The sequence below is a fragment of the Cebus imitator genome, unplaced genomic scaffold, assembly GCF_001604975.1.
Source record: "Cebus imitator isolate Cc_AM_T3 unplaced genomic scaffold, Cebus_imitator-1.0 Scaffold378, whole genome shotgun sequence".
NCBI classification, from domain to species: domain Eukaryota; kingdom Metazoa; phylum Chordata; class Mammalia; order Primates; family Cebidae; genus Cebus; species Cebus imitator.
In genome coordinates this window covers 554076-579668 of record NW_016107693.1, presented here as the reverse complement: position 1 = coordinate 579668, position 25593 = coordinate 554076, and the positions used below count along the sequence as shown (strand labels likewise).

The following is a 25593-nucleotide window of genomic DNA, read 5'->3' as shown; positions in this document are numbered from 1 at the left end:
GCCATTGCACTCCAGCCTGAGTAACAAGAGTGAAACTCCGTCTCAAAAAAAAAAAAAAAAAAGTATATGAGCCTCATTCCCACCAGATGGTGCCTCTGTTGAAGGCAGTGAAGAAGCCTTCCGTGTCTGTTTCATGACTCCCTGTGGCTGGCACACTGTTGTGGGCGCTCTGTAGGTAGTAGTGGGAAACGAGAAAAACACTGTGGTTAGCATAATACAGGAAATAGGTATCAAGTGATCTCAGCTGAGCAAGTGGCAGAGGAACTGATTGAAGCAGGTGGATTCCAAGGCTAGTTAGAAGAGAGAATTGGCTGCTCGTGTGTTGGTGGGGTGGGGGGGGGAAGGGAGGGCGATGCATCCCAGCTTCCTCCCAGGGCTCTGCCAGACGGTGGTAGGTGGAGCTGCCTTTACAGAAGTAAGGACAGAGGAGGAAGGTGAGCTTAGTTTTGGACATCCCAAGTGGAGATGTCCAGGACACAATTAGATACCTAGGCTGCCATTCTGGGAGACCGTGATTTGGGAATTATCATCACAGATGATAATTAAAGCCTTGGAGAAGATGACTTTTCCCCCAAAGACGGCATGAAGTGAAGAAATGGGGCTCTCGGTGTTTCAAGGTTGACTAAAGATCCTGTCATTTAACTAGGCTATCCTACAGTTCACAAAGTCTCCCCAGGGACAGAATATTAAAGTAAATAAAGCATATTCTAGTAAAACCACAAATAGATTGATTCAAAACTGGAGTTAGAAAAACTTGTAGTTTTTCTTGGTGAAGCCTCTTTCTATTTGTCTTCATAACTATAAATGGATTTATTTATGTGGAAGATGTCAGTTTTTTAAAAAATCTTTTTGGCTCCTATTAAGAGAAAAAAATGAATCCAAATGTATTCCATACTTCTCTCATGTCACACCATCCTGTTATGCAACAGAGAATGTTTGAGTACATACTGTCCACACCAGCAGCTACAAGTCTGTCCGGGCAAGTGACTGTCAGATACCCAGGCACAAGAGATAAGGAGTTGGAGCTCACCTCCCCGGGGAGAAGCTTTTATTTGCAAAAGAGAGAAATACACAAGAACCTGCAAATGTCTTTGAAGGGCAGAAAAAAATCAGCTGGGGCTCAGAAGGTAGCTGTCCAAGTTCATGATTCCTTGGCCCTTCTTTATATGCAGTCACCAAGAACTGTCAGTTTGCAAACGTAGGAAAGTATACCATGGTAATATCAGTTCATCTCCCGCTTTTCCAGAGCTACTCAGTGGTGCGGTGGATGCTTAGTGAAATCACCAAAGGCGTGAAGCTGCCAGACCTTTACCCAGACGAACTTCTTTGACTCAGGGTACAAATGAATAACATAATCTGACAACTCACCTTAAAAAGTTATTTGGAATGATTTTATATTTAGAGACTTTTTATGGCCTAAATTTAGATCCATCAAGGCATATCAAGGTTGAGCTATGTGAAATGCAGGGCTATATGGGAGGGTCAAGTTCCGTTCATTTAAAAATACCAGGATGTTTGCTGCTGTCCGGTAGGGGAGCTGGGTAGGGGAGATCTCCTCCCCTGCACTGTAGAGATTCTTAAGAATTAACATGTATAAAGGTTGGGACCTTCCCAAGGTGTAGTTGTTGGACTGGGACCTCCTGAGGCCAACTGTTTTTCTTCTCAGCACAGCAGGCATCCTTTGAGATGCGGAGCGATGTTACCACTTGAAAATGTTCACCAAGGGCAACTGCAGAATTTTCCAAAAGCTTCAGCACAGGTGGCAAATCTGGCAGAGTCAAATTGAGAACACTGACTGCATATTCAGGAGGAAAGTTTTTAAGGGTAAATGCTTAAAATTCTGAAGACCGGTTTATTTGGTAAAGCAATTACAGTGGAAAAGTGCGGTTGGGTTACTGAGGGAACCGTGCAGTGGTGGTTTCTGCAACTTGGCCAGCTGCCCTGGGCTGACAGTTGAGGAGAAAATGCAACCGTGGTATTGAATAGACACCTCAGCCACGGAGTGACAGTCACTGTATTCTAGGTACCTTCTGACCACTCTGTGTCTGCTCCTTCTGTGGCTCTATAATACCTGTAATACCTGTCCTGGGTAAGCTCTGTGTAGCCTCTACAGCTCTGCTTGGAGCTCAGTTTTCCTTTGTGTTTATTTTGATCTTGTCTACTTGTTAAGTTTAATGCACATCTGAAAATGAAAGAGAATAATCACCTTGGACTCCTGAATGTTTGCTCAATGTCATTTGACTCCCGTTGTTTGCTGTTGCCACAGCATTCTATTGAAATCTCTAGGATGTATTTCATAATTACTCTGATAGTGAAAGAATTCCTGTCCTATGCAGTTCAACAGTACTGGTTTATTACATGAAAAATAAACCAAGTGTGTAGCATTTACAGAGTAATCCAGCAACATTGTTAATATTGTCATTTGAAGAGTTGGCAAGGAATGTGATGGAGACTGAGTGTCTTGGAACAGTTTGGTTGTGCAGTTGCTCTGCTATGAATTATGGCTCTCATTTCCCTCTTCATATGTGGCCTTTGGATTGTCTTCTAACTTTGAGGTCATCTGCTCCTCCTTTCATTCACTGTGCTTTTAGGTCTGGTTTCAGATATAACATTCCATCTGCTACATTCATTAAAATTAAAAAAATAAAAACAACTTCACTTTTATTGGTGATGGACGTTCAACTGAAATTACAAATCAGGAAAACATGAGCTTCCAGCTCACAGCAGTCTGATTAAAGGTGAAACTCTTAGGAAACCACAGGCTCTGACTGAACATGTGGGTCGTCTTCTGGCAAGCTTAGCAGTCACCTGGTGTTTTCCTTGGCCACCCAGAAATCTGCATCCTGGTGTAGATATCCTGAGTTAATGATGGAGTCCAGCATAGAAATGTGTCTAGGACTTGCAGGCCTCTTGCTCTGTGATACTTTCCTTGACTTTCTGAAATGGCTGTGATGACAGCTGTCTCTCCAAGTCTGTCTTCTGATGGGCCGGTAGTTCTCATTCTGGCCATCCACAGCCAGCTGTCTTTTCCCAGACAAGCTACATTGCCTTGAGTCTTCTCGTAAAATAAAAAGACTAAAGGAGAGGAATGTTAGTTCCTTCTCAGCCTTGCTGTCCCTGGCGTGTAAGGAGGGACTTAAAAGGCATTCCCATCCAGTTCTCTCTCTGTCTGCTTTGTCTGCTCTCCATGCTCTCATGGAGTATTTGGTTAAAACATTTAAGTTGATGACTTTATGGAATATGATTCCCTGGTCTTGGAGAAATAAAAAGATGAATCTGAGACATCAGTATGTGCCACATTCTAGTTCAAATTATAAGCCTGTGCATAAGTAAAACTGTATTAGAAATAAAAGCTTCTCAAAAATCTCACGTACTCATTACCCAAAAAATGATGATAGAGAGGGTCCCACAAATGCGTACTTGTATATATGTCATAGTATACAGAGACCAGGGAAATAGATAGTGCCACCTAACCTAACCAGCTTTTAAGCGTAATTACAGTGGTTTTGCCAGAAAGGAATTCTAAATGCAGTAAGGCCAGCCATTAGTGGGCCACAGAACATTAAAGACTTCCCTGCAAACCTTTTGGAATTTTTTGTCATTTGAAGATTACAAATATATTATAATCTTATAATAATATAGATTATTATAATCTATATTTATATTTATAAATATATTATAAATATAAATTATGCTAATTTATATTTCAGGAGATAATACCTATGGGATGTACTATAATTTGAGAAACATGGGATGACGAAGGAACTGGTACAACGTCCAGACCAGAGTAACAGAAGGAAGTTTAGCTTGCAAAATCACAGGCTCCACCTGGTCAGCAGCTTATCTTCTTTGTTTAGCTCAAGTTAGGCAAGTTTACCTAGTTTAACAGGAGTATTTTATTTATTTTTTTGTTCGTTTTGAGATGGAGTCTCACTCATGTTGCCCAGGCTGGAGTGCAATGATGCAGTCTCGGCTCACTGCAACTTCCCCCTCCTAGGTTTAAGTGTTTCTCCTGCCTCAGCCTCCTGAGCAGCTGGGATTATAGGCACATGTCACCACGGCCAGCTAATTTTTGTGTCTTTAGTAGAGACGAGGTTTTGCCATGTTGGCCAGGCTGGTCTTGAACTCCCGACCTCAGGTGATCCACCCACCTCGGCCTCCCAATGTGGTGGGACCACAGGTGTGAGCCACCACACCTGGCCAGGAGTATTTTAAATTTACATTTGACATTTAATGATTTCAGATAGTTCCTGGACATCAGGAGAAACAAATTCAGGGTAGCACATATGTAGTGTAAGAATTCTGCTGATACAACGCCCTGCTCATAGTTGTAGCCCATTATTCCAGGTAATGATGATGCTATAATCAGAAGGTTTGCTGTTATATTGTGGTTTTGATGTGCACAGTAGGAAATGCTTTCACTGTTTTCATAGGCGAGGAGAGTCCATAGATAATGAGAGGCTTTCCATATTAGGCTTTTTGGAGACATGAACGTGGTGATGATCGCGTGGGGTGTTTGAGAAAGTGGAGACTGACTGAATGCCGAGGCTTCTGTGGGGCAAGCAGAGTGAAGAATCCAGTCAAATGATGTCAGCCAAGGGTGGCAAGCCTGTGCCCGAAAACCTGGCAGCAGCTTACCCATACCAAGCCACCTGAGACATTTCCTGGGCTGGAAACAATGTTACGGAAATGGAACTTCCCTGCCAAATTTACCACACCTCGCCAAAGCATGGGCGCCTCTCTTATTCATGTGTGTCTCACAAATAATTGCAGCTTTATAGCACATCTAGTAAGAACTTCAGTGAAAGTGAGAAGGAGTTGGTAAGGCTGAATTTTAGCCAACCAGAGAAGGGAGATGTGGGTGTCCTTCCCTCACACGTTAGAAGGGATGCCGCCAGCTTGTCCACCTACTGTGTGTCCCTACTCATGAGGGAAGTCATGTATTTGGCTGTGCGAATCAAAGAGCTTTGACTGTTTGTTTGTTTGTTTTGGTTTGGATGCAATTTTTCTAGAAAACCATAACTAGATCACTTGTAAAAAAAAAAAAAAAAAAAAAAAAAAAAAAAAAAAAAAATGAAAAACAGGATTGAGCGTGCCTAGAAATAAAGATTACACTTGGCTGGCCTTTCTCTACTCAAGTCCAAGTGAACTGCTTCATCCACCTAGTAAATATTTAGTGATGCTGGATATTTACAGAGTGTTTTATGTACATTCTGAATTCTCTACAGTCCTGGGAGATCATTGTTTATCCTTATTAATACACATACACACTCAGAAGAGAGAAGAGGGAACCCCACAGGCCTTGAGAAGTTAAAGAACGTGTGGATTTCAGAGTTGGTTGGGCAGCTTGGAGCTTTTGTAACACCGAACTTTCCTCATTCCAAGTCTCAGTCGCTCCTCAAAAACTGTGCCATCAGCGCAGGACCCTGTGATTTCTGTGGTATTCTAATTTTATCTGAGATTTATGAGAATATGTGAGGTGAAATGAAAGAAGTTGTGCAACAGGAAATTGGACTATGGCCTCCCACAGTATATCTTCCCTGCCAACTTCCTAATGAAGGATGAACTCCAAATATTAAAAAGTTATGAAGACATACTAGAAAGTCTTTCCAAATGCTTTAACAAGCTAGCAAGCACATCCAGTATCATTCATTTACTCGGCAAATGTGTCCTGAGTTTGCTCTGTGCTCAGCATTCCCCTGAATGAATAGGACATTGACCAGGCCCTCATGGGTTGGGCTTGGAAGGGAGGGACCTGGATGCAGAATGAATTGAGATTCGGTGTCCCCTGAGGAGGGACTGACCAGCTGTGTCTCGGGGAGTGAGGAGAAGCTCAGGAGAGAACCGAGACCCGACAGTGGAGAGGTCGGTGTGGAGAGGCTGTGTGTCAGGTGGATGGCACGAGGCTAGTGTGGCTGGAGGGGCGACGGAGTGGAGGCGGTGAGGCAGGCTTTACAGGTTAAGGAAGGCCTTGCTTGCCTCGCCCAGAGTGCCAAGGAAACATGAAGATGTGTTTTCTATCAAGAGATACAGTCATAAATTGATCAAAATCTGTCCTACCTGTCTATATCACTGGAGAAATCTTTCTAATCATTTAAGGAATTTTAGGACCCTTACTAACACCTTTCTTCATTTCCAGTAGTATTGGCTGTCTTAGATAATAGTCGGCCCTCTGGATCCCTGGGTTCCACATTCATGGATTGAACCAACCACAGATCACAAGTATTTGGAAAAACAAAACAAAAGCAATAATACAATAATAGAAATAATACCAGTAAAAAAGCAATATAGCATGACAGCTATTTACATAGCCTTTACACTGTATTAGATATTGTAAGTACTGTAGAGATGATTTAAAGTATACAGGAGGATGATGTGGGTATGTGCAGATGCTAGGACATTTTTTATCAGGACTTGAGCATCTGTGGATTTTGGTATCCAAAGGGTTCCTGCAACCAGTTCCCTCAAATGCTGACGGGCAACTGTACTCACGAGACTAGTTGTTACAGTTTAAGAGACTCCTAAATCATAAAACATTTTGTAAAAAGAAAGATTTATTCACACAAAGAACTCCGCTAGTCAGGACTAAGAAAGAACCGGTGGGAAGTAAAGCCATGGTTTAAATGGAAAGGTCATGGGCGCTCCACAAGGGCTGGAAAGCTGTGTGTCTTAAGCAGCCCTTTTGCGGAGTGTTATCCCACTGATTTATTTGACAAGCTCCCTTTTTAGTTGTTAGTGAAACTCTCTGAGGTATCACAGATTTCAAATTAATGTGGTCTCAATCCCGGAGGCTTCCTTTGCAATAATCTGAGACGGTAAGTAGCTGTGCTCAGATACCTCTTACTGCTGCTCTTCCTTCCCTTACTGAATATCATTCTGTGACCAAGTCCTCTGCTCTAATTGTGCATTCAGCCACGTATGTATAAATATTAACTTGTCCATTTGCTCAGCTCTACACCCACTGCACACTTTACTATTTTCATTCTTACATAAAATATCTAGAACAGGAAATGTATTGGGAGTGTTATACATATGTACCCACTACAGTCAAGGAGAAGTTTCAAGTTTTCTCATGTTTCCTTTTATAACTTGCATAACTGAGAGTTAAACGTGTCCATTTGGTATGGGTAATTTAAGCAGCTCTAGGTAATGGGTGATTATTGTAAACCTAAGACTTTAAATAATGTATAAGGAATCAATTTGAACACTAAAAACATCTGACCAACAAAGAGTTCCTTTTATAAGATGAGAAAGACATGGAATTATTTTGCAGTTGCCTTAAATCAATTTCAAACTGTTATGTGAGGGAGAGTAGGGATTATCTGTAAGAGGTAACTCCAGGAAGTCCATGTGGAATTTTGCAGTTTCGTCTTTACAGGTGACCTGTTAAAGAGCCTGCATGTCATGGTAGTGAGATGTAACAGAAAAGATATAGTAATTAAGGTAACTGATTACCATTCAAATACATGTAAATCACAGTCTACCCAGAGGAAGATGGGAGTCCTCTCGCCGCAAGCTCATTCCTCAGAACCAAAGGGCTTTCCGAAAATCCGAGGCTCTCAGAGTGCGGGTGTGTGCCCACACTGGCACTGCCAGGATCCCCATCACCAGGTGCACAGCCAGGGTGTCCAGTGGGTACGAGGACATCCATTTCTTACCCACCACTAGAAATAAGCAATTCATTTATGGTTAGGAACATTACCATGAAAAATGTTAATTTGGCAATGTTAAGACCAAAGCAAAACAGAGTTTTGATCCTTGCGAAAAAAGAAAAGGCTTGAAATTAGTGGGCTGGTAGTGGGCTGGTTGAAGGGGGACTGGAACTCCAAGCTGCTCCCATCTTCCATTCCAGCTTTTAAGCCTTTTAATTGGATTGGAAGCTCGGTTGAAAAAAGATTAGAAAAGAATCATCTGTTCTTTCCTCTGTTTTCAGATAAAGTCCTAAGAACATTTTTGAGGGCAATCTAACTATATCCATTAAAATGTCAAATTCACATATCCTTTGACCCAATAATTTCATTTTTAGACATGTTCCCCACAGAAAACTCAAAACAAGTGTACAGTACAAGTTGTACAGGAAGCTTTATTGCTACACTGTTTGCACTAATGAGTACTTGAAGAGAACACGTCTATCAATAAAGAATTGTTTGTCTGTACTATGAGGCCATTCAAAAGCATGAAATAAATCTTCATGTACCAACACGGAAGGAGGCCCACGGCATGTCATTGAAAGACAAAAGATTACTGAGGAGAATGTGCATACGCTTGATCCAACTTTTGTGAACAGACAACCCAAACGTGTAAACATATGGGTGTTATAATTATTTATATTTGTAAAGTAAATGTTCTAGAAAGATAGTAGTGTTTTGCCCTGTGGAGTGGAATTGTATGAGGATTGGTGGTTATGGGGGAAGTCCTTTTACTTTATTATCCTACTACCTTCACTTTATTTTTTAAATATTTTATCTTTAATTTTTGTGGGTACATAGGTGTGTATATTTATGGGTACATGAGCTATTTGGATACAGACATGCAATGCATAATAATCACATCAGGGTAAATGGGATATCCACCACCTCAAGCACATACCCTTTGTGTTACAAACAATCCAGTTATACTCTTTTATAGTTTTACTTTCTGATACTTTAATTTCTCATAATGAATATTCTTTTTGTAAAAAGAAAAAATGGGAAGAAACCAAGTCCCAGACATATTAAGGGAGAGCTGATTAGCAGTAGAACTAGTTCTGGCACTCTCCTATTTCCCAATCAGTATTATTCAGAATTACTGTTCGCTTCCCTGTAATGGTTACTCTGTTTTAGAGCCAGAATTTCGCCTAATCTACTCATTTAAGCTCTAAGAAAACTGAGCCCAGAGGGGGGAGTAAGTTCCTGGAGAGTGGCCCTCAGGTGGTGGCTAAGGACTGATTAAGCCACCTCCCACAGTCCTACCCCGTCCCACCCCTGGCCCACCCCTGCCCCACCCCGTCCGTTCCCACCTCCATCCCACCACCTCCCCGTCCCATCCCACCCCGCCCTACCCCACCCCTGGGCAAAGTGAAAGTGAACAAAAGAACTCCACTGCTTACTCAGCAGATGGGAGCCGGCCGCTTTGCTTTGTCTTAGAGCCTGTCCTTGATGGGTTCTAAAACTAAAAAGAAAAGCCATAAATGTGTGTAATTCAGAGATTGAAGGTACCGATCTTTGTTGTCAATGACTGAAAACCAGGCCTAGCAAGAGCCTTGTTCACTGCCTGTCAGCCCAGATAGTGTGCCAGATACACTGGACATCTTAGATACAGATCGACTTGGTGGTTTCTCTCTCTCTCTCTCTCTCTCTCTCTCTCTCACACACACACACAGACACACACACACACACACTCTCACACACACACACACACACACACACACACACACACACACACACACAAGCATTCTGTGCCTTAAACAGTTGAAAGGANCACACACACACACACACACACACACACACACACACACACACACAAGCATTCTGTGCCTTAAACAGTTGAAAGGAAAGGCTTAGATTGGCAAAATGTATATCATACCGAATAATGATCCTAAATCAGTCTTGTGCAAAGTAATAAGATGCCGCTTTATAAGTATACTTTATTTCTAAAGTTTACCAATCTCAGAGGCTACCTGAAATTATTTCAGAAATAATTTCAAGATGCTCATTCTGTACAGTTTTGTAGTATGATTAGCTTTGAAGTTCGCTGCAGACACAAATGAACTTTCCCTTAAATGCAACACAAGAGCACGAATTAGTGAGTCAAGATGAGAGGAGGTTATTTTACGTCCCTTCCTGCAGGCTGTGAGAATATTTCCCTTCAAGCAGGATATACCGATTCAATCCTTACCATGAGAGCCGCTCCCCTCGGGACATAAATTAGTCTTCGTGTATTTCAAGTTCTGGCACGTGGTCACATTCCAACTGGGTGCAGCAGATGACTTTTGTCTTTAACTTTCCTTGGCAAACTGATAGCATCAGAGGAAGAGATAAGCTGCCCCTTAGGGAACTGACTGTAATGGGTTCCAGACCTCTGCACGCCCCTGGTGCAAGCACCAGCTTTCTTTTAAAGACTCAGGGTTATGTTGCATGTTGGGATGTTTTGTTGTTTGCTTTCGAAGAAGCCAGATCAGATTTTTGTCTCCTACTTCAGTAGGAGAAGAGGGATGCATTTTTAAGGTGATTTCTAGAATGCTCTGGCTGACTTAGCTGCAGACATAAAAGGAGAAAGGAAGAGACGGTGTATATTTTGGCACCTGAACTTCTGTAGTAACAATGCATTCATTCACAAATCTGGGGAGAACTGAATGTCTGCTTTTTAAAGTCTGAATTGGATTTTCGACTAGATTTTGAGACCCTGAGAAGGTTTTCAATATAAACCATGCTCAGTATTTGTGTTTTATCATTATTAATGGAAAACGAAAGGAGATTTAAATTCTTGATAGCCAGGTTTGATATTAGACTTTTACATTTATAACCTCACATAAACTTTACAAGATCTCTCATTATAGGTATTATTAATCCCATTTTTCAAGCAAAAATCACTGATGCTTGGAGAGAAGAACTAACTGGCACTCTTGGGATTTGTGCCATGTGCAGCTCCACCGAGAGCTGGTCCCCAGCTGCTCTTCCCCATTCCCTCTTCTCACCCCCAGGCCACCTCCATTAAAAGAAATGCCAGGCTATATTCATTCCATTTTTATTATGTCTACTTACGGATGCATTTGCTAATCTTTGGTGTCATAAATATAGTGAATAAACTCCTAACCAGTTTTTCTGTGTATTTCCTTAATTTTTAAAAGCAATAAACTTCTTTAATACTCTCTCTTACTCAAAGAATACTAAGAAAGGAAAGATCTGACTTTAAGCAGGAAAAGTTTTGTCTGAGCGCATAGCCAGGAAACTTCACTTGCCCGGGTCCTGAGATGAAGCGATCTGCCGGAACCCAAGTGTGGGGCAGCTGGCGAGGCCGCAGCTCTCCGGCTCCTGTGTGAAAGGCCTTTCTCCTGCAACCTGGCTCCTGCGAGGAAGAAGTGCTCTCCCTTCAGCCCCACTCCGCACCAATAATTTAAAAAATAAGAGGGAAACATTTCCCTGACTATAAAATGATTTGTTTTGAATATGGTATGTGAGACGGAGTTTCGCTCTTGTTACCCAGGCTGGAGTGCAATGGCGCGATCTCGGCTCACCGCAACCTCCGTCTCCTGGGTTCAGGCAATTCTCCTGCCTCAGCCTCCTCAGTAGCTGGGATTACAGGCACGCGCCACCATGCCCAGCTAATATTTTTGTAGTTTTTAGTAGAGACGGGGTTTCACCATGTTGACCAGGATGGTCTCGATCTCTTGACCTCGTGATCCACCCGCCTCGGCCTCCCAAAGTGCTGGGATTACAGGCTTGAGCCACCGCGCCCGGCCCATACACCTTCTAAAAGTCCTCTAAAAGATAACAGTTGTTCACATTGCAAACCTGTTTGCAGAGCCTGGAAGGATGAAGGATGCAGTATTCTGTTGGGAAAGTCAGTCTCCTTTTGTCACTGACATAATTTCGAAGTCTGTCATTTCTAATATGCTCTCTTAGTTTAGCTCAGAAGTTGCTGAGTATCATACGAAACATGCACTTTTTACTGCAGCTTAGCATGTCTCTGCAAATCCTAGCCGTGAAGCCTGGCCTTCCGTGGGCAGGCAAGAGCAATGTGCTGAAGGAATTAATCTGGCCAGGTGTCACTGAGAGGCCGGAGGCGGCCAGGGGGTGCCCCTCCCAGCCAGCGGCACAGCCCCACTTCCCACCGTTTCCCTCCTGGTCCTTCTTCCCAGTCCTCTAACCTGCCAGGTACACCAGCATTGATTCTCTGCCTCGGAGCCTGTGAACCCACATTCTGACTTGCTTTTATTTTCTCCATCTCCAGAATATATATCTCCTCCATACCCCCATAAATTAAGTGACCTAAATATATAAAATTGAAGAGAGAGGCAGGATAAAACTGTTTGATAACTTAATAGTGCAACTGACCAGTCTCGTGGATTTTTTTGCATTCATTCCAAACCTGTTTGGTTTTTTTGTTTGTTTGGTTTTGGGATTTTTTTGAGACGGAGTCTGGCCCTGTCACCCAGGCTGGAGTGCAATGGCGCCATCTCAGCTCACTGCAACCTCCGCCTCCCGGGTTTAAGCAATTCTCCCTGCCTCAGCCTCCCAAGTAGCTGGGATTACAGGCACCTGCCACCATGTCCGGGTAATTTTTGTATTTTTAGTAGAGATAGGGTTTCACCGTGCTGGCCAGGCTGGTCTCAAACTCCTGATCTGAAGTGATTCACCTGCCTTGGCCTCTCAAAGTGCTGGGATTACAGGTGTGAGCCAGCATGCCCAGCTGAAACCTGTTTCTATTAAAAGACATACCTTGGCACTTTAATAAGTAATTTATTAAAAACCATTCATACTAGACATTAAAATAATTATGACCCTTCCCCCATTTGATAAGCATATAGGTGACATTACACTAAGTACTATCTCTGTCTACCAAAATAATCTAATGTGGAAGTTGCCACCACATTTCAGGTCTCCTGGAAACGTGTGGAGGTTTCCTGGAAAATGGAGGCAACACCTTGCTGTCAAGGGCAGAAGAAAGAGGGGAGTCTAAGACGAAAGGTCCTCTGCCGCTGCTGGCAGCGCTGTCACCAGAGCTGAGCTCTTGATACTAGTGACTGAATCTGAAAGTCTCCTGCCTTCCTGAGTGAGTCGGAGACATAGACGCTACCTGGACAGGCTGGAGAAATGAGGGACGTAAAGACACAGCGCACCCCTCGCCCCATGCCACCTGACTGGAAATGCCCACCAGAGGGACACGGACACACAAGGCTGCACAGATGTAAAGCTCAATGTATTAAATTAGATAGCAAAGAAACAGACACCAAACCCAGCAATACAAAGTACCTGCTTTAATGCCCTTAAACATTCTTCTGTTTTAGGCTACACAGTTACCTGCTGGCGTCATGTGGCTTCATGAAAGCAAGTGCTGGGTCTGTTTTCATCGCTACTAGATTTCTGGCACCCAGCATGTAGTAAAAGCTCATCAGTATTTGTTAAATTCACTGAGAGGGCTGGGTAAGAAGGTAGAATGAAAAGGAAAAAAAAAACAAAAAAAACACCAGCCTGGGCAACACAGCAAGACTGTCTCTACAAAAATAGGTGCAGTAACTCACGCCTGTGGTGCCAGCTACTCGGGAGGCTGAGGCAGGAGGATTGCTTGAGCCCAGGAAGTCAAGTGAGCCGTGATCATGCCACTGCACTCCAGCCTGGGCAACACAGTGGGACCCTGTCTCAGAAAGAAGCACCCCCAAAGTTGGTAGTCCCTGCAAGAGTGTAGTTGCTCTTAAAGCTTGAATTTTTGGTTATTTTGCAAGGGGTATTTGCCTTAAGCCGTGGTGATTAGATTTATTCTGCTTTGTGGGTTTTTAGATGAGTTAATCGGCTATAGTTTCTCTTAATTCCCTCTAATGCTTTCTAGGTATGGATATCAAGAAACCTACGTGTTTGAATTTAGAATATTTTATGTTTGACAGGTATCAATGGGTAGTATGACTTTGCACTGGAATTGCCTTTTTCCCTGCCTCAGTTGCTTTTGGTAACATTATCTGTTTATTTATTCCCTGTTAAACCTTACAAAAAACGTCGTTTACTTTTAGGATTAATATATCCGTTCTCATAATTTTAGCCATTTGGGAAAAACAGAAGCTGCACTGCAATGTAAAGGGAGAAAAGTCACACACAGCTAATTATTGCTAGGAAAATGAGAAGTGAGCTAGCAGCATCTGAGAGGACTTCATACCTGAGCATCTCACACAGTAACTTTCTCTTTGAGCCAGTGTAATTACTAGCTTTTCCCATGTGTGTACAGAAATTTTTTTGCCATCGAAATTTTGGCCTTAAAAGTGAAGTACAGGTTATCTTACAGATGACCAGTGGTATCTCTGGAGGAAGTCCACAGAAGGTCTCCGAGGCTCTGTAGACCGCCTCCGCTCGCTCCTCCATCAGTATCCTGCCTCCCAGCTTGTATCTTACCAAAGCTAGAAAAGAGCCTTAAGGGCCTGGCCTGGGTGCATGGAATTATTAGAGACCAAATAAAAGGCATGTAGGAAGGGCTGGCATGGCAAATGCTGTGAAAAAATGTGCCACAACCTCTGAGGGCAGGAAACTGAAGGACCTCGTGTGGTCTGGAGGCCTGAGGAAGGAGCCTCAGGAAGTGATGTTTGATTAGACATCTGGAGGCTAAACGGGAGAGAGAGACAGGTATGCAGTCAGGAGGGATTGCACATCGAAGGACGGGCTCAGAATCTGAGAATGGGGGTGGGAGGGAGAGGAGAGGAGGCTACAGGGGCTGACCAGGTCTGGTGGGCCAGGGGAAGGAATTTGGAGTTGATTTTAAGAGCAAGCGCAGGCTGTTGGGGACAGGGAAGTCAAGAGAGTCACAGGATTCTGTGTGGGTTTTGAAACTGGCTGGCCGCACGGAAGAGAGCAGCGTGTGGGAGACGTGTAGGAGGGGGAAGGGCAGGACTCAGGGTGGTTGAGACTAGGCAGATGGGGTCAGGCGGGCCTGACTCATGCAGTTCTGACTCGTGAAACGGGCTCAGGGATGGTGCCACCGCCTAAAAGAGGAAGAGAGGATTTTGATAACAACTCAGCACTGTTCTCTCTTAATTCCTGCAACAGCTGTACTATGTAGGTTGTGTTATTACCCCATTTCACAGATGAGAAAACAGAGGTGCTGATAAGTTGTCTAGAGTCGCACCGTAAGTGTTCAATCGATGTTCGCTGCTACTGCCTCTGTTTACTCATGGAGTCATTCATTCATTCGTGGACTGTGTGCTGTATCTAAGATAACAACTGTTGAACAGAATAGATGTAAACTCTGCTCTTGAGAAAGACTGGGGGTGGGAGAACAGGCAATAAATAGGCAGTTATCTTGCTTAGACAAGCTGGTCAGGGATGGTAGGACAGTCTAGGTTTCTTAGACTGGAATGTTAGAATTCTAGCTCTTGCATAAGTCTTGGATGGATATACAGGGAAAAACACGCATTACTGACAAAGCCAAAAAAAATGTTTCCCAGATGTTCTTTGAGGTTCCACAGGCATCCCCAGTGCGTTAGATCAGAAGTAGGCTTTGTGCCGGTTCTATAGGTGGGAGGCTGAAGATGCGAGAACAGCAGTGCGGTCATTCCAAGGACGCAGAGGGCTGGGGTTCCAGGTGCCTCCACTCCCGCCGTTCAGCAGGGTCAGCTGCCTCTGGGCCCGCAAAGGTGGGAAGTGGTAGGAATGGCCCACATCTGACTGCCTCTGTCCAGGTCAACCACAGCTCCGCATGCTCTACTATATATAGTAACGACCTTACATAAGAGTGCTATTAAAAAAAGAACGACAGAGAGGAAAAGAGAATGCCAGCTGAATTTTTTCCACTAAAGCTCATTTTTAACAGATGTGTTTTCTCTGCTTCCATGATGACAGTGTACCAGGGGACTGTTCCAGGTCAGGAGGGGAGCAGCCCAGGTACTTGTAGGACTGTGATTGGGTCCGTCTGTGCTGAGCACAGCTTGCTCCAGGGTAGATAAAATTACTATTTCATGTTACTCTCCTCCTCAGTTCCCATTTCCCTGGTATCTGTGGGAAGAGGGCTATGAAGAAGAATGAAATCACTGTGAAAATACTTTAAACTTTGCAATATATTTGGGATAATGCTAAAAAGCAGTGTTCTAAGTTCAGCAAAACGGGTGATTAATATGTAAGTGGTAGGTCTGTCTTAAATGCTTTATATTATAATTCGTGATCTTTTATGTCTTTCTTACTACATCGGATCTCTTACACACTCTAGTACCCAGTGATACACAAATTTTGTTAATTTTTGTGTCTATTTGTACAGTGTGTGACCTTGACATTGGTTAATACTCGTGGGTTGGCTACATGCTCCCTGTCCAGGACAGCCAATTTGCCAGTTGTTAAGAGTTCTATATAGTTCAGCCTTTGTCCCAGATTAAAGGGTCTGCATTTGGACAATAAATTATTTACATGACTATCCTGAATACTAATAGCTCACATGTATCAAAGACTTGCTCGAACATTGCTCAAAACACTTCATATGTACTAACATTTTGTCTTCACAGCCTGGGAAGTAAGTGCTGTGATGACATCCATTTTATTTTCGAGTCAGTGTGTACATGTTGTTGTTGTACACAGTGTGTAGGTTGTTTCAAGGGCATATTCACGATGCTAAGGTTTGGGATTCCATTGATCCTCTCCCCCAGGTGGTGTACACAGTACCCAGTCAGAAGTTTCTCAGCCCCTCCCTGCCTCCTTCCCTCCCTGCTTTTGGAGTACCCAGTGTCTGCTGTGCCCATCTTCATGTTTGTGGGTTTTCTGTGCCTGTGTTAATTTGCTTAGGATAATGGCCTCCAGCTGCATCCATGTTGCTACAAAGGACATGATTTTGTTATTTTTTATAGCTGTGTAGTATTCCATGGTGTGTATGTAGCACACTTTCTGTATCCAGTCCACCACCGATGGGCATCTAGCTTGGTTCCCTGTCTTCGCTGCTGTGAACAGTGCTGTGATGAGCGAGCGTACATGTGTATGTGGGGCTTTTGGTAGAATGATTTATTTGCCTTTAGGTATATACCCAAAACTGGGATTGCTGAGTCTAATGGTAGTTCTATTTTTAGTTCTTTGAGAAATTTCCAGACAGCTTTCCCCAGAGGCCTAATTTACATTCCCACCAGCAGTGTATAAGTGTTCCCTTTACTCTGCAGCCTCCCCAGCTGCTGTTGTTTTTTTGATGTGATAGTAGCCATACTGACTAGTGTGAGATGGTATCTTGTCGTGGTTTTGGTTTGCATTTCTCTGATGATTCGTGATGCTGAGCATTTTTTCATGTTTGTCAGCTGCTTGGATGTCTTCCTTTGAGAAATATATGACCCCCATTTTAAAGATGAAGAAGCAGCTTCGGGAAGATTAAGTGATCAAAGAGACTCGGCCAGTAAATAATAGAGTCTAAAATTTAAACACAGGCAGTCTAACTCCAGAGCTTACATGCATAAGAAGTACCTTTCATTCCTAAACCAGTTAAGAAGTATATGAATAAATCTCCCAGAGGATGGAAGGGTCCTTTGGAACTGGGAAGTTCTTTGAGTCCTTGAGTAGAAATGCTCTCCCAGTTTGCCAGCACAGGGGCCCTTTACAGGGGAGCCTGTGAGCACCATCCTGCAGTCCAGTTAACTGAGCACAAGGTCCGAGGCATATTTGTTTTTTTTTTCTTTTGAAAACATAAATGTTAGAAAAGTTCACAAATAGAAGTATAGACTTGTAACTGGTGGAACCTTGCCTTCTTCTCTCCACAACCCTTCTCTCACGCCCGTTCCTTGGCCTCCATGTTTTCGCGAACAGTGTGATTGACTGCTCTGATTTTGTTAGCTAGTTACGGTGGCAAATGAGAAATCGCTGAGTGACTGGTACGTACTGCCTCCAGAAGCAGCGCTCTCTAAGAAGGTGTCACTGTTTGCATTAGCACATTACGCTAATGCTCCTTTGCATCTCAGGGTTGTTTATTTATAAATTATTTGTTTTAGGATGTGTTATTAGCTTCGTTAACACCATTGCGGACTTGACATTTTAGAACTTTTCTTCCCCAACTCTTTTTTACTTATTTTTCATGAGAATAATCCTTATATCAAGATGGAAGAAAGCTAAAAAAACACCAGGTAGAATTCACAAACTGATAAATAGCCCTATTTAAATCCATGGAAAGGTAATGTTTAAGGGAAGTTTGTTTTAATTGATTTTTATTTTACGTGTACACATTAACTTTCTAAATCTTACCTTTCACACCAAGAAGCCTAGATCAGTGAGTGTGTTAAGATGCTGATGGCTGAGAGCAAAAGTAGATGACCTAAAGTTGTCTAACAAACTAGACATCACTAGAGGAAACCCAAGTGTGTTTCAGGAGCAGCAGCAGGTCTGCCTTAGCTTTCTAATCACTGTATCACCCGGTTAAGATCAATCAGATACAAAAATCTTCGGTCAGAACCAGTCTTACAGAAGAAACTAAGAATTTCCGCTTTCTTGTCTTTCTGTTCACTATAACACAGGCATGTATCAAAAAATACATAGAAAGCAAAAATTGGAAGAGTATTACATGCGCCTTCCTAAATGCACCTTAACGCTTTCCCTGGTGTTACTGTCAGTGCTGTCGGCAGTGTCACTGTTCCAGTGAGCCTGTAATCAACACACGCTGCTCCCCACACAGCAGCTCTTCTGAGGAGAGCAGCCCCCTGCTCTGTGACTCACTGAGAAACATAAACTCTGATTACTTAGAGCAAAATTTCAGATTTGAAGAAGTTTTCCTAATAAGGAAGAATGATGTAATGTTCATGGAGGGGGGCCAGGTTCCCTCCGTTTGTTTTATTTATCTTAGCTGAATTCCAGGGGAAAATGGGCTATGAACATGAGGGCTGATAACTATATTTAGCCACACAAAGTTAGTAACATCAGGGGGCATTTTTTCTTTAAGTTCTATACTCATAAATGGACTGAAAGATATTTTTCCAGGCATCTTGTTTTTATAAAGTTTGATCAAGCATAAATATTATTAAGATGTTACCTTTTGAGTGTGAAGAGCGTATCCATTGTAATCTCTTTAATTTGGCATGTTTCTCTTAGATACTGGTTTCTGGGTCAAAAGATAGATAACTAATAACAATACCTTGGTTCAGAAGATTGTATTAACTTCCAGAATGCCCACACCTGTCATCCCAGCACTTTGGGAGGACAGTGCCAAAGGATCGCTTGAGCTCAGGAGTTGGAGACCACACTGGGCAACACAGCGAGACCCCATCTCTATAAAAGTAAAAAAAAAAATCAGCTGGGCACGGTGGCACATACCTGTGGTCCCAGTTACTTGGGCCTGGGATGTCCAGGCTGCAGGGAGCCGTGATTGCACCACCACACTCCAGCCAGGACAACAGAATGAGACCCTGTCTCAAAAACAAGAAAAACAAAAAGTGAAAACAAACAAATCCAGAGTAGGCTTTAACAAGCAGGCAACAGCAAATGACCATAGTTTCTTAGAAAGATAATGTGTGTTTACGAGCCCTGTTCTGCCCATTGTCTGGCACTGTTCAATCTAGATTTACTCCCATCCCCTCACCTTACTCTACATATAAAATTAGGCTGTGCATCTTAAGATGGTAGACTATCATTTTTGTACTTTTGCATTTTATTTAAACATATTAACTGGAGAAAATCAAATTTGTAGCATTAAACATAAAACCTCAGCGTTATAATTGGTCATTCCCTCCTCTTGTCAACGTATTACAACGTTTTTGCTTTGCTCTGTGACATGACTCAGCGCTTACATTCTACTTCCCATGAGAAAAAAGTCCAATTCATCCCTGCCGCTGCTCCTGAAACACACTTGGGTTTCCTGTAGTGATGTGTAGTTTGTTAGACAACTTTAGGTCATCTACTTTTGTCTCGGCCATCAGCATATTAACATGCTCACTGATCTAGGCTTCTTGGTGTGAAAGGCAAGATTTAGGAAGTTAATGTGTACATGTAAAATAAAAATCAATGAAAACAAACGTCTTCCTTAAACATTACCTTTCCATGGAAAGCCTGGTATCTTCTGCCTTTCACCTAAGTCTTCAGAGTGGGCACTTCCTCCCCATGACTGACTGTTACCCATTCTCACTGCAGTAGGCGGGCTAACTCCTTTACAGCCGTGGCCTTGTAGTTGATCTGAACAGGATGAGCATCTCTTTGGAAACAGGTCTCCTCTGACTGCCTGAAGGAGAAGGCTGTGTTGGAGACAGTGCTCTCCTAAGTCGATGGATAGCACCGATGGTGCCCCAGACATGCTGACCATTTGTGAATGGAGACTGGAACAGTTTGAGAAAGGCACTCCTAGAATCGTTTCTAATATTACTTGATGAGAGGTCAGCAAACAGGAAGCTTGTAAAAAATTGGGAGACAACTTTTTGCCATTATCATGGACAAATCTATCACTGCTACCCCAAATATTGAGCCTCAGAGACCAAGTCCTCAGATTCTGAGGCTCTGTGGTATGATTTCTCTTCAGCAGAGCATCTGGCGAACCCTTCGTAGGACAGACGGACAGTAACCCTCGTGAGAAGTGAGGGAACTTGTAGACTAGGTCTCCAGGAGCGCTGTGCAGTAGAAATAGAATGTGAACCACCATCACAATGCAGACCCCATATGCAGTTTCAGTTTTCTAGTAGTCACAGTAAAAAGGAAAAGGAAATTTTAATAGTACACATTATTTAACCTAATCTATTCAAAATATTATTTTAACATGTAAATACAAAAGTTAGTCATGATCACTTTCCAATCTCTTTAAACTGGATTTTTAAAATCTATCTACTTGACACAGTCTCAGTTCTGACTAACTACTGTTGAAGCACTTAATCGCTACATGTAGCTAATGGCTACCATAGTGGGGCAGTGCAGGTCTGGGGGATGTGGAGTCAGGTAAACACAAACCTTGACACTCAGAACCAGTACTGTGGAATTGATGGTAATTACTCCAAATGCTCATCTCTTATCTTTTCACGTCTGAATTTGCAAACCAGATAGCAGTAAAATGGCCAATCCTAGTGATAGAAATGGAGTTCAGTCAGTGGAGAAGGGTCCGTTGATACCAGATCCTCTACCACAGCCATGCACAGCTGAACAGAAGACCCCTCTGATTCCCAGGGCAGGAGTTGGGGTGGAAGGCTGGGCATTCAGGCAGAAAGTCTGAAAGAAATACATCAATGTAGTCATTTCAGTAATAAATGTTGTGAATAAATAAAACAGGATAATAAGAGAGAGATGGGAGTACTCTTCCTGCTCACTCTGACAGTTGAGTGAATCTTCTGGGAAGTGAGTTGTGCTGTGGAATGTGATTTTCATTCAGCCTGAGAGCCAGGCACAGTGGCTCACGCCTGTAATTCCACACTCTGGGAGGCTGAGGTGGGCGGATCACTTGATGTCAGGAGTTTGAGACCAGCCTGGCCAACATGATGAAACCGCATCTCTACTAAATACAAAAATTATCCAGGCCTGGTGGCACACATCTGTAATCTCAGCTCCTTGAGATGCTGAGGCATAAGAATTGCTTGAACCCAGGAGGTGGAGGTTGCAGCAAGCAAGACCGCCCCACTGCACTCCAGCCTGGGCGACAGAGCCTCAAAAAAACAAGCGAACAAACAGAAAATTCAGCCTGAAGAAAATGCTTCTTCCAGTCCAGCGTGACTAAAGAGATCCTCATTTTTAAGAGAGAATTTCATTTAAAAACACAATACCCAGAGAAATGGAAGAAGCTGGTTTCTATGTGCTTCAAATAACATTTTGGTGTAAGGCCTCAGATGACTTCTTTCGTTCAGGATACCACAGCTGACACAGCTAAAATATGAAGTATGGCCTAAATCATACACAGTGAGCTGATAACTTAGGAAATATTCTTTGTTTTAACCAAGGCAAACAAATTAAAATTTTAATCTGTTTTATTTTCATATTTGCTTAAAAACTAATGACTTCCAAAGAATTTGGTCTCAGCTACATGCATGACCAGTGAATGCTATCGAGAATGTGGGACTACACTGAATAAATCTATTGAGTATGGAAGTTTTGTGTTTAAAAAAATCTCAGTAAAAAAGCACTAGAACCACCATACAGTATATATCTCTATGATTATGATATGTGGAGTAGCTTAGGAGGGAACCTGAGAAATGGTAACAATATTTGGTTGATGCCGGAGTGGGAAATTGGCCTGGGAAGAAAAAGTATCAGATGAAAATATACTTTTCAGTGTTCTCTTTGTATTTTTTGCATTTTGAAGAGGTTTTTAATTCTGATGAAGTCCCAATTCATCCATTTTTTTTTCTCTTACAGATCAGCCTTTTGTTGTCTTAGCTAAGAAATCTTTAACCTATGGTCACAAAGATTTTCTTCTGTGATTCCTTCTTGAAATTTTATAGTTTTAGATTCACATTTATGTTGACGGTTTTATTTTTATTTATTTACTTTTAGAGATGGGGTCTCGCTCTGTCCCCCAGGCTGGAGTGTAGTGGCCACAAGATTATTAGCTCCTGGGTTCAGTCGATCCTCCATCTCAGCCTCCCGAGTAGCTGGGACTACAGGCGTGCGTCAACATGCTGGCTAATTTTTTAGTTTTCTATAGAGAGAGGGTCTTACTTTATTGCCCATGCTCATCTCAACCTTCTGAGCTCAAGTGATCCTGCCCCTTCAGAGTCCCAAAGTGCTGGAATTACAGGCATTAGCCACCATCTCTGGCCTGCCGAAGATTGATATTAGTTAACTTTCGTATGAGGTGTCAGTTGTGAGCTGAGGCTGGAAATCAATAGGGTTTGGAGGGGTTTTTTTTGGTTTTATTTAATCATGTGTATTCTTACCACTTTAAAAAATAGGACTTAATTTCAAAAGAGATTAAAAAGAAATATTGTGTAGAAATGTCTGCAGTTATAATTAGTAGATCCATTTTAGAAAGAAAAAGTTGTTTTATTTTGCTTCGTTTTGAGATAGGATCTTGTTCTGTCACCCAGTCTGGAGTGCAGTGGCGAAATCGTGGCTCACTGCAGCCTTGTTCTCCTGGCTCAAGCAAGAAGCTGGGACTACAGATTTCGCACCACCACACCTGGCTAATTTTTTAATTTTAATTTTTAGCATAGATGAGGTTTCACTGTGTTGCCTAGGCTGGTCTCAAGATGTGGGCTCAAGTGATCCTCCCGCCTCAACCTCCCAAAGTGCTGACATGACAGGCCTGCAACACTATGTCTGCCAAGAAAAAGTTTTCTTATGACTACTGTACTGATTCTAGGAACAGTCGTTGTGCTTTAATTCTCTAAGTCAAAAACGTCAGCTTCTCTTGGGCAAAAGAAGGACCATGTTTTGATTGCACTCTCTCATATGGCCCCTTGCCTTCAGCCATTTTCATAATCTAAACTTGATGGCAGTGTCTTGTGATAGGGTAAGAAATGAAAAATGGTAAAAAGCCATTTGTTAGGGTAAATCTGAACTAATTATGTAGATCAGCTGAAATAAAAAGGGTTACAAAGACAAGTTTTCTGTCTTCAGAAGGGAATGTAGATACGAAAACTTCATTGGAGACGAAAAGCTATGGATAAATTTGCATTTGCCAGATCTGCTTAGGGAGAACATACACACCAGGTGGAGGAAGTCTTCCCACACCCCTTCCAGAAGGACTGATATCCTGCTGCCAGACACATGTTGCAATATCAACAGAAGGTCCTCAGATTGCCTTCCATGAAGGAGGGGAGTGGGTCTGTTGAATGCTTTCGTTTTGTGATACTGAGAACATGTGAGCTGGCCAGCCCTTTACCAGAGCTGGGGTTAGCCTCTTCCAATAAATGCTGAAAGATGACTACTGCTTAGAAGGTGCACCTGTCAGCATGAGCCCATGTGTCTCAGGTTCTTTCAGGCCATTACCGTGCATGAATAATGTACATTTGATGGGAGATGATCCTCTCTCCCTACTCAAGTTTGGAACCATTTGACAGATAAACTGAGGAGTCAGAAAGAAATGCAAGCACCAGATTTGTACTGGGGAGAACTCAGAGGAGAAAGGGGATGTACTGCTGGGCCTTGTGAGCTGGCTTCTACTTCACTCTTGAGCTAAGCAAGCTAATACCCACTCACAGGCAGCACTGAACAGCTACACGTAGATCCCACCTTCCAAAAAAAACAGGAAGAAAAAGCCCTCTCACTGCACCAAGATCCAAAGAGAGAAGAGCAAGGGAGGGGCTGATCTGGGCATGCCCAGCTCCATCCCCCACCCATATTCGCCACAAAGGAAGGAGACGGCAAAGAGGACCCCCATCCTGGAAATCCTCCATGGGAAGCAGTAAAGGATGCGGGGCCCACTCCGTCCGTGTCCAGGGTTCCGCTGATCCTGCGTGGTCATTTTGAAGGACAATAGCATGATATTCCTGAAAGGAAAAAACAAGAGTTTCATCTATTAGGTCATCAACATATATCATGAATGACTTTAATGTCTTCTGGTTCATTTTGACATTTTTGTAAATTCTATACATCTTTTATTTACTTCCATGATAAATGTTAAAGATCAACAAATGTCCACAGCAAGGAAAAAAATCACTAGTAAATTTGTAACTTTTATATTTCTATACTTTTACGTGTTACATTAATCTTGTCTTATTCAAAATGTATTCACCACAAAAATACTTACTAATCTTGGTTTCCTGGTATGAATTGCTTGTGCTTCTGAGATTAGAGATATGCTTTTCTTCACTGGTGGCCACAATCAAGATAAGATCATGCCTAAAAGGACAAGTTAGGAATAGAAGTGTAATTAAGTATAGTCTGTGTTAGTTTTACTTAGGACTGTAATTCTTCAGCAATTTCATCATATTTAAACTTGGAAATATGCATGACTGCCGATACCACTATAGGCATATCCATGTATATATGCCTGTTACTTCCAGGCAGTCGGTCACCTTCTCTCTTCAGGCCCTTGTTAGAACCTGACAGATTTTGAATATATCTTTCTTTGTTCTTTGTAATGTTTATCTGTATTCTTCTTAGAAATGACTTTCTGGTTCAGTTATTTAAAAGATTAAGCCTTTTAGTGAAAGAAGTTCTCACCTTGGTGTCATCACTTGAGAGGCTGGGAGTGAAGAAACCCAGCTACTCCTCCGGGCTCGGCCGGGGCCTCCTGTGTGGCTCCACACCAGCCATACTTGTTACTCAGCTGGACGAGGATCCGGTGCCTTCCACCCACACGTGCTGGGCTTCCCTGTGTCCCCAGCACACAGACACTATACATACTTAGTGGCTTTTTCCATTGTTTGAAATCTTAAAAAGAAAAGGCACATTCTGGTGTACATACTACTTCCGTACATGAAGGGCCATCTACTGTATAAATCTTACAGTATAGCCATGAATTCCAGATGTGGTGTGCAACAGACTTCATTATTTACATGTTTTGGAAAAGATTAATAAAGTACAGCAAAAGCAGCTCAATGCTACAGCTGTACATACTGTACTATGTACAAGTATGAATAAGACAAGATTTTCAAAATCTTTTGAAAAGCATTTCAAGATTTTGCAGCATTTTTATTGTATTGGAAACAGTCACAGATACCATATTATAGAAAACTCTGTTTGATAGAATGCCAGATATAACTGTTGACTATAAACAGTCATATATAACCACACTGGAAACTTCATGTAGCTATGATAAATTTTCCTCATTTTTTCCTTCAGAGTAATTACATTAGATAATTGAGCTGTTTCATCTAAGAATTTATTTTTGTGGTTGTAGTCATTTCTCAGGGAGGGACCCTCATTTATTATAGTTTTCCCCAAGGCACCCTGGATAGACCTCATCCACTGCTGGAAAGCCTGGCCCTGCCTGCTGAGGGGAAATGGCTGGCAGCACTGTCTTCATTGCATCTCTTCCTTTGGCCTCTGAGGAACGTCAAGGTCAGCTGGTCAAAAGCTAAGAAGGGCCAAAGCCATTTACAACTTAGAG

At 42.5% G+C, this 25593-nt stretch overlaps 1 protein-coding gene and 1 long non-coding RNA gene across 7 annotated transcripts in view; one reads left to right on the top strand and one right to left on the bottom strand.

Moving 5' to 3' along the window:
* PALLD (palladin, cytoskeletal associated protein) overlaps window positions 1-25593 on the top strand; it is a 457931-nt gene that overhangs the window by 366489 nt on the left and 65849 nt on the right. The gene's annotated exons all lie outside the window — the stretch shown is intronic.
* Window positions 9618-25558, bottom strand: LOC108288582. The gene is made up of 6 exons (XR_001818751.2): window positions 24705-25558; window positions 24289-24380; window positions 23633-24028; window positions 11849-11969; window positions 9877-10235; window positions 9618-9755 (listed from the first exon to the last, which is right to left on the bottom strand). It is a non-coding gene; the product is annotated as an uncharacterized LOC108288582 (long non-coding RNA).